At 35.0% G+C, this 9,174-nt stretch overlaps 1 long non-coding RNA gene across 8 annotated transcripts; it reads left to right on the forward strand.

Annotated features, from left to right (window-relative positions):
• The first annotated feature begins 2,457 nt into the window (after positions 1-2,457).
• On the forward strand, positions 2,458-8,673 carry LOC110885121. 8 transcript variants are annotated; one of them, XR_004869387.1, is made up of 11 exons: positions 2,460-2,600; positions 2,951-3,104; positions 5,260-5,524; positions 5,655-5,737; positions 6,252-6,308; positions 6,373-6,468; positions 6,613-6,727; positions 6,907-7,010; positions 7,925-7,971; positions 8,237-8,318; positions 8,408-8,673. It is a non-coding gene; the product is annotated as an uncharacterized LOC110885121 (long non-coding RNA). The 8 variants fall into 8 exon arrangements; XR_002561870.2 differs by having other exon boundaries at positions 2,461-2,600; positions 5,260-5,326; positions 5,440-5,524; positions 6,373-6,727; XR_004869385.1 differs by having other exon boundaries at positions 2,462-2,600; positions 6,618-6,727.
• Positions 8,674-9,174: the final 501 nt, after the last annotated feature.

Consider the following 9,174-nt stretch of genomic DNA (forward strand, 5'->3'; position numbering starts at 1 on the left):
CTAAGTTAATATGCTCCGAAGAGGTTGTGGTATCAGTAGGATACCTTCCATTATGCCCATAACGAGTTTAATCCCAATATACGCCCCGTAGGGGTATTTTGGTCATTTTAAAGATTAAAAAAGAGATTTCCGTGTTCTTCAGGAAATCTGAGTTTTCTGAACAGGTTATAAAGTTCAAAATACTTTATTTATTATTTAAAATCAGTAGCAATTGGATTCGGGTCAAAATACCATGTAGAACTCATTTTATGTTCGAAAAGGGTATATTCGGTATTTACCGAATCAATGCCATAACCGCAGGTTATGAGCAGGTTAAAAATAATTAAAAATCTTTAAAAATCCTAAAATATTATTTTACATCAGGGTGTAAAAGGTTTGGTGTAGAAATTTGGGTTTAGATAGGCTTTATGCTAATTGCGCCGTTTAATCATTAAAGTTTTCTTAATTGCGCTATTTAGCATAACTCCTATTCTAGACCTCGGATTGACATGAAATTTTAGGGAAATGTTTAGAAATTAGTAACTAAGGTTATTGTCCTTTCGCATATCCAAAATTCTCGTTTTAAAGTGAAAAGGGCATATTGGTCAACTTTAAGCATATAACGGAAATGTGCAAATGACTTGGACAAACAACGAACCAGCCACAGAGGGTTATACCATCATGTAACCTGGTCCTAAGAGAGTCCTAAGGCATATCTAAAACATTCCAAATCGGGTCAGAACTGAAGTCAAAGCAAAAGTCAAAGTTTTGCGACTTTCGGTTCCGAACCGGGTCAAAACAGTAAATGGTCGGATCAAACAAGCTTAGACCAATTATAATACTTATTATCAAGTTATATGAGTGATAAAGTAGGTTACATGCCATCTACATTGTTAATTATGCGTTAAATCGAAAATTAGCATTCTGTTGACGTTTTCTAAGCAGCTTTGACCCGACATTTGGACTAGTTAGAGTGGGAATCAGAGGGTGCCCTTTTAGGGGTTTAATACCCACATAATTACCAACATATAACTACCTTTGATTCGACTAATCACTGGACCATCAGTGATTAATCGTTAAGTCAACCGTTAATTACGACGGTTTGACTTCTAAGCTATAACTAAGCAAAAACTTAACTAAGAAGGGTTAAGCATACTTACTGAAGTCTAATGCAAGATTAGGAATGCTTAAGGAAGACCCTTGAGCTCCAGAAAGCTTCACAATGCAGAAGGAAGGTGTGATCTCAATGGTTGCAACCTTGTGGCCTTTTATAGTGTTCTAAATCCTCCAAGATGGTGACAACTAAGTCTATAGGGTGATCCAGATCATTTACAAGTGTTTCCTAATGTCTAGGAAAGGTTAGGGGTCGCCCATGTTGCTGTAAATATCTAACTATGTCAGTTTAACGTTTATAACAGCCAACAGCCAAGCTGCTGTCGCTGGGCACCCCTTACGGACCGTAAGGCAAGGCCCTTGCGGTCCGTAAGCCTTTGACAGAGAAAATTTTTTTCAACCTTTCGCACCTTGCGGACCGTAAGGCAGGACCCTTGCGGTCCGTAAGCCCTTGTCAGAAGCAAAAAAAAAAAATAACCTTTCATGCTTTGAACAGACAACTTGTAGTGTATGATTTCTGGTCATGAATTTTCAGTATAATGCCTTTAACCCATGCTTGAACAGTTATCTACCCTATCATGAAGAATCATTGGTTTGCACAAAAATGGGATTTATGAACGAAGGTTTAAATTGCATTATTTTCTTAGGATCCATTCTTGCAAATTTGGCATCCATCACTTTAGTAATCACCGGATTAAAGGTATACTAGATGTTTATTAATCATGCTTAGGGTCTTGGGATTTATAATGAAGTCGCTCAGAGGTATAAATTAACATGTCAACATGTTCAAAAATCCTACCATACATCTTTAACCAAATCCGGGTTTACAATATTTTTGTCGTAAGTGACACGTGTCGTTTATTTATTGGACACAAATTTTCGAGGTGTTACAAATTCACTCTTTATACTTTATATAACAAGTAATTCTTGTCATTATTATTTTCTTTATAAAAATATTAATATCATAATTTTTTAAAAATAAATTTAAAACTAATTTTTATATATGTTTATATATATAAATATATAATTATTAACAAATAATAATGTTTTTTGAAAAAAAAATATTCTACTATTATATATACACTACAAAAAAAAGCCATCTAGTGGCACACATTTTTAATGGCATTTAGGTTTTGTGTCACTACTTTTTGTTTTTAATGACACTTTAGATATTTAACACATACATTTAGTGGCATTTAACTTTTATGTCATTAATCAAGGGTTTTAGTGGCATTTTGTATATGCCACCATAATTTTCTACATGTTTTAATGGCACTTTGTCTGTGCCACAAAAACTTTTTAATAACTCATTTAAAATTTTCACAAAAATCAATTTCCCTCCCCCAAATCGTTTCACATTCCCGCTCATTCCCCTAACCCGTCATCTATTTCCCTCTCATTCTCACCAAAAAACCACAGATTTGTAGATCAAAACCCACACACACATCTTATCAAAATCTCTCAATCGATCCAAAGATTTGCAGATCAGATCTTTGCACCATACAATGGTAATCGTCTCCCTCATACTTCTCAAAGTATTTTATCTTTAATCCTCTCATTTTTTCGTATTTAATCTCTTTTAGCCATTAAATTTGTACTCAGTAACTGTTGTTTTGTATGGAATTAGAGCTTTCGATTTGTTAATATAACGGATTTAATTTGAAATTTGAGCAGATGTAGTTAAAATGGTTCCATCTATTTGGAAATTTTGATCGATTTTACAGTTTATTTTAGGGTTTCACTTTTTTAGGTCAAATATTGACTTTTTATTTTATGATTCAATGTTGGTTCTTGTTTTGGTACTTGATATACTGATAATAGGTTGTGTTTTTTTTCTTTTTCTTTTGTTTTTTGTAAGAATTTAGTGATGGGATCTATTATGATAAGTCTGTGAAATGAGGTGCATAATTGATGATTCAGATCCAAAATCCATTTCGTTCCAGAATCCAAATCAATCACAGTTCAATTTCGTTCCATAATCCAGTTATGGCTATCTTCTTCTATATTTCAAGGTATGTGAAACTTGAAACTTTAGTATGCTATTGATGATTCATGATTTCTTGAACTTGAATTCACCATGGTATATCGGGATTGAATTGGATTGAAATCATATTCTTCACTTTGCTGTTGTTATTTATTGAAATTGAATTGAAGCGAAATAATGTTCTTCCTTTCTTACATTGTTCTCAATGCACGCATACAAGTTGTTCGATGAAATGTCTGAGTGAATTTAAGAGTTTTTATTAAATGTGACTGTAGTAACCATTGATGTCGTAAATTTAAGAGTGTTCCCTATTGTTTGTTGGGTTGATTACGATACTTGGATCAAAAGCTATTAATATTGTTTGTTGGTTTGATTACGCTAATTTATTCTTTGATTTTCAGCATAGTTTTATCTTCTTAGGTTTTTACCATCTCTGGTTCACCCTTGGCAGGGGCGGACTTAGTATAGTCGTAGGCGTAGCCCGGGCTACGGCTCAACTTTTAAGCGGTAGTGTAAAAAAAAAAAAATTTTTCCGATTTTTATACTAAGGATACCCCTCAACCGCTACTAGGACACCCCTCAAAAAAAATTTTTAGAAACTGATATTAAGCCCAAATTAATTGCCAATATTAATTCATAAAGCCTAGCACAAAGGTGATATGCTCAATATTGATTCGTTAATCTAAATACTAATAACTTAAAGAGTAAAATGCACGGATAGTCCCCGTGGTTTTGCAAAATAACATCTATAGTCCCCAACTTTTGGAAATTACACCGGTGCTCCCTGTGGTTTGACAGTTTGTTACTCGGATAGTCCCTGGAGTGGATGATGGTTAGTTTTCTCCGTTAAATGGATGTGAAATGACAAATTTACCCTTCATCTTCTCCACTCTATAAAACAAAACAACCCCACCCACCCCCGCCTTTCTCTCCGTCTCCCCCCACCATTAATCACGTTCTTCCTTATGTTAACAAGCTTCGTGATTATCAGAACAGAGGTCAAAACACTGTTTTCTTTGATGGGCAGGTGAAATTCTTGGATTATTCATTCATTATTATCGTTTTTTCGCAAACAAGCGATTACATAAATGTTGCAGGACCGGCTACCTAAGGTGGTCTCTTTTGTATCATCATTGCTGGATGACATAAGCCTATTCTAATAATAGCTTCTTCCAGTGCTCTTTCCTTGTGGGAAACCGAGTTTTCAATGTGGTCAAAGACGATCACTGTTGTAACATACAAAGGGACCAAAGATATTGCCATTAAAGATTTAGAGTGTCAAGTCCTTTCATCTTCTCCGGATGCCATCTTTGAGGTACATAATGGATAGTATATAACAAAACTAACATGAATTCATGTTTGGATTTTGTTAATCTTTCTGTTTCCACCACCATTAAAGGTGGGGGTGGGTGGGGTTAGGGTGGAGTTGTTTTGTTTTTATAGAGTGAAGAAGATGAATGGTAAATTTGTCATTTCACATCCACTTAACAGGGAAAACTAACGGTCATCCATTCTAGGGACTATCCGAGTAACAAACTATCAAACCACAGGGAGCACCGGTGTAATTTCCAAAAGTTGGGGACTATAGGTGTTATTTTGCAAAACCACAGGGACTATCCGTGCATTTTACTCTAACTTAAAAAAAAAGTTTATAAAATTTAATTCGGTAAGACCTAAAGGCCTTTTTTTGGCTCGCTCAGGGCACTTGAATTTTCAGGATCGGCCCTGCCCCGTAATGTAGGTAAAAAAATTTCCGTTCTATAAATGTATCGTAAAAAAATTGGGATACCCCTGAATATTTCTTCTAGTTCCGCTACTGACCCTTGGTTTACTTTCATTTTTGTTGCACATTCTCATCATTTCCGAAAAAGCTCAACTCATTTCATCACTTATTTAGGAATACCACACCTCTTTAAATTACAATTATTAAGTGCCAGATTGAGGCACTGGTGATTCTACTAAGATCTCGACCTTCTGATATGAGGCCATTGCTTTTTTTTTCTCGTTTGTTCTTTCTGCCATAGATCAGTATTACTGTTGAGCTAGAGATGTAGGATTTTTCTACTAGAAAAAGCAATTTCGTTCAAAGTGTTTACTCATGGTCAAAAATTGTGCTTATTTATAGAAAGAACAATACTTATTTATCATTTTTTACCTTATCCTAATTGATTTATGATCAACAGGTTTTGTCGATAAATCATATGCTGCTTCAGGAAGACATCTGTTCGAAGAAAACCACTTTCAGAAACTGTACTTGCAATATAACAAATTTTTAACATTATTTCAACCATAAAATCATTTCTCCAATAGTTTGATTAACCTTTTGGTGATTTCTGCATATCCACATTGCAATAATAATTTAGCTCATGGGTATATGTCTAATTCTGATCTTGAGAAGGTTATCAAGGCATTTCATGGTAGATGTGGTCGTATATCAAAGATATACAGGTGACTTATTATATTGATACATTTTTTTCCTAATTGTGTAAAAGAGAATAATAACATTGTTATACGGTTCTCATGGGTGTTATTTTTGTTGAAAGAAATAGTTACCTTCATTTAAATGATGTTTGTGTAGTTAGCTGACTCGTTCTTGATTCTCTCTTTGAGGGCATTTAAACATCCACCAGTATTGGGAAAAGTGTCTTTGGAGTTCCACTGGTAACAAAAATTATTTGTTTTTTTTTTTGAGTAAAATGTTATTTTCGTCCCTGAGGATTGGCCAGTTTTGCGACTTTCATCCAAAGGTTTGTTTTTCGGCATCTGGATCCAAAAGGTTTGAAATCTTGCCATTTTCATCCGGCTCGTTGACTCCATCCATTTTTCTTTGTTAAGTCATGGGTATTTCCGTCTTTTTTGAACTTAAAGGGTTTTGAATACTTGTACATTATACTAAATGCTTGTACATAAAGTGAAAAAGAGGGAATTGCCCTTTAAGTTAACACAAAATGTGAAAATACCTCTACGATAAAAAAATGGATGGAGTTAGCGAGCCGGATGAAAATGGCAAGATTTCAAACTTTTTGGATCCAGATGAGGAAAAACAAACCTTTGGACGAAAATCGCAAAACTGGCCAAACCTCAGGTACGAAAAATGGCATTTTACTCTTTTTTTTTTTTGCTTTTAATAATCACCAGAGTATCCTCAAACTTTCTTCCGTTTTATCTAACGCAGTGGGCGATCGAAATGTCTAACAAGCCTGGGAAGGAAGAAGCTAAACCTGCTTTCAAGGTTAATAAATCAGTATTTTCACATTTTGTATCAATTAAATTGATTCGTATATTGGATACTATAGTTTATCAGGAATGTGCATGGAGATGAACCTGTTGCCCGTGAACTTCTCTTACGTCTAGCAAATTGGCTGTGAGACAATTATATGAAGGATCCCTTGGTAACTTTTTCCGCTTTTAATTATTATTGTATCCTTCTATCTCTAGTAGCCTTTCATCTTTTATACCCAAACTATCATAAAACATGTGATCTGTATAGCCTATTTCCAGTTTTGAGTCACTTTGACCTACGAGTCAATGGTCAGTGCAGGCGACACTTTGCACCTTCACATCCTTCCGTCCATGAATCCGGACAGGTTTTCACTGAGGCGGCGTGGTAACGCAAACAACGTTGATCTCAACCGTGATTTTCCAGACCAGGTATTTTATCCTTGGCTCCTTACATTATTTGTTTGTAAGATGCAATGTTTTGGTTTCAATTATGTTGGAATCCATGAGAATTTGAAGGGTGACATTTACTTTGTCACTTTCATTTTATAATATCTTCCTTTGGTTGATGTAATTGACTGTTGAAAGCGCTAAACTGACATTACATGCAGTTTTTTCAAATGAAGGATGATCTCACAGAAAGACAACCTGAGACAAAAGCGATCATGAATCGGATAAAAAAGATAGTTTCACAGCCTCTGCTAGTCTTCATGGGGTAATCAATCTATAACTTTGAATACCTTTACTGGCCACTGTATTCATATATTATATAGCCTATTTGCATGACAAATATTTTAAAATATACTTTTCTTTTTTAATTTCTCAGGGAGCACTTGTTGCAAATTATCCATTTGGTACTGGGTATCGATACCGGTGCCGAATTTCCCGTACCGAATTTTTTTCGGTACCGGTACCCACTTTTTGGCATTTTCAGTATTGGTACCGGTTCGGTACGGTACCGGTAAAATACCGAATTTTACCTTCAAATACCGGTACCATACCGATCCCGTACCGGTACCGATACCGGTACCATATCGGTCCTGTACCGATGCCGGTACCATACCGTACCGTACCGAATATTTCGGTACCGGTACCTAGTTTTGGCAAATTTTGGTATCGGTATTTTCGGTACCGGTACCGGTTCGGTACGGTACCGGCACCACGCTCATCCCTAGTGAGTAGCTTTTTTTTTTTTGAACATCAAAGCAGACCATATATTAGCAACACAACCAACAAGCTGCTGGGCAGATTACAATACAAACTCAAAGACATGAAAACACCTAAACGCACACTTGATTTACACACTCGCAGCTGGACTATTCCATAAATTCCATGCCCTGCAGTCTTCTTTTGATCTCATACTTAGCCATAAGAAAGTTATTTCTTTGACCTCATCAATCACCGCTCCCATCTGGATGGGTTTATTATTAAAAACCCAATCATTCCGAGCTGACCATATCCTCCATAAAGTTGTTGTTGTGACTAGGTTCATCAATCTCTTATGCCTTTCTGAAGTACCTAGTGAGCAGCTTTTAACAAGCAATATTATTTATTATATAATTCATCTTATATGCTACAAAATTCAAGGTGTGTTGTATTAACTTTAATTCACTTATGCATTTTCTGTAGGTGGTTTTTTTATCGAACAAGATATTAAGAGCCTACCATGTTTACAGGTATGCGTGTGTTCTATTACTCCATCTAGAGGTGTAACTTCTAGTTAGCGGGTTTCAGTTGATAAAAAACTACACCGGTACAAAAAATAGAGATTGCATGCTTAAATAACATACTTTGGGCATCTTTTGACCCTATTGACCCATTCACCATATTTTAGCAATGTTTTAGTTCATCAATTGGCATGTCTAAGACAGAAGATAGCTCAATTCGACTCATTATAAACTGAAGGGTAAACATTCTAATCATGAACTCTCTTATTGTTAGGTGATGTCAATTCCGACAACCAAGGGTATTGGAAAAACCACCAAATCTTTTGGCTGAAGAGCTTAATGTGATGTCAAAAGAAGTAAGTTTGCCTTTTATTAACTGATCTTACATATTTGATAGTTATGGTTATCAGATTTAATCAATTTAACATGAATTATGAAATTTCAGGTTGAGTATAGTCAGTTGGCTGATGTAGCGACAATAAGTAGTAAGTGCTGGGAACTATGAAGTGGAAGTATGACTACTAAGAAAACGTTAACACGACGATTATTTAACTCGCATGAGGATTGTGAAAGAGATTCATAACACAATGAAGTTTTGAGTTTTTAGTCATACGCTTGTTAGTTTATTTGGTTTATATGTTTGATCATTAGAGTTAGATCGACACTTAATTAGACATTTGGATTCTTTGGAAGATTGATTGACCTTTTAAGTAAAGTGATTATTTTATGATTTCTACATTTTACAATTTTCTTTTTATTTTTTAATGTAAATAAATGATAATTGTAATTAATTAAAATTAATACGCTAAACGTGACATTTAATTTGATGTGATTTTTGTGGCAAAAAATATGTGCCACTTAAAGCTCAAAAGTTTGTACTAGCATATAAAAAAGTGCCACTAAAAGCCTAAAAACTTTGTGCGACATTGAAAAAGTGCCACTAAAAGGCTTTAGCATCAGCGCTTCTTGTGGCACTTTTTTTTGTGTGCCGCCCATTCTTACAAGGTTCTTTAGTGGCACTTTCTTGCTTTTCTGTGGCATTTTTTGCATACCACTAGATGGCATTTTTTTTGTAGTGATATATAATAATAATATTTTTGCACAAATCAACCTTTATGTTATAAATAACATTTTTGCAAAAATCAACATTTATATTATAAAAGACCATAGTACCCCTCACATGCAAAGCATGTGAGGTAACCTAGCTGAGTT

This window comes from Helianthus annuus, chromosome 10 (genome assembly GCF_002127325.2).
Source record: "Helianthus annuus cultivar XRQ/B chromosome 10, HanXRQr2.0-SUNRISE, whole genome shotgun sequence".
Lineage (NCBI taxonomy): Eukaryota > Viridiplantae > Streptophyta > Magnoliopsida > Asterales > Asteraceae > Helianthus > Helianthus annuus.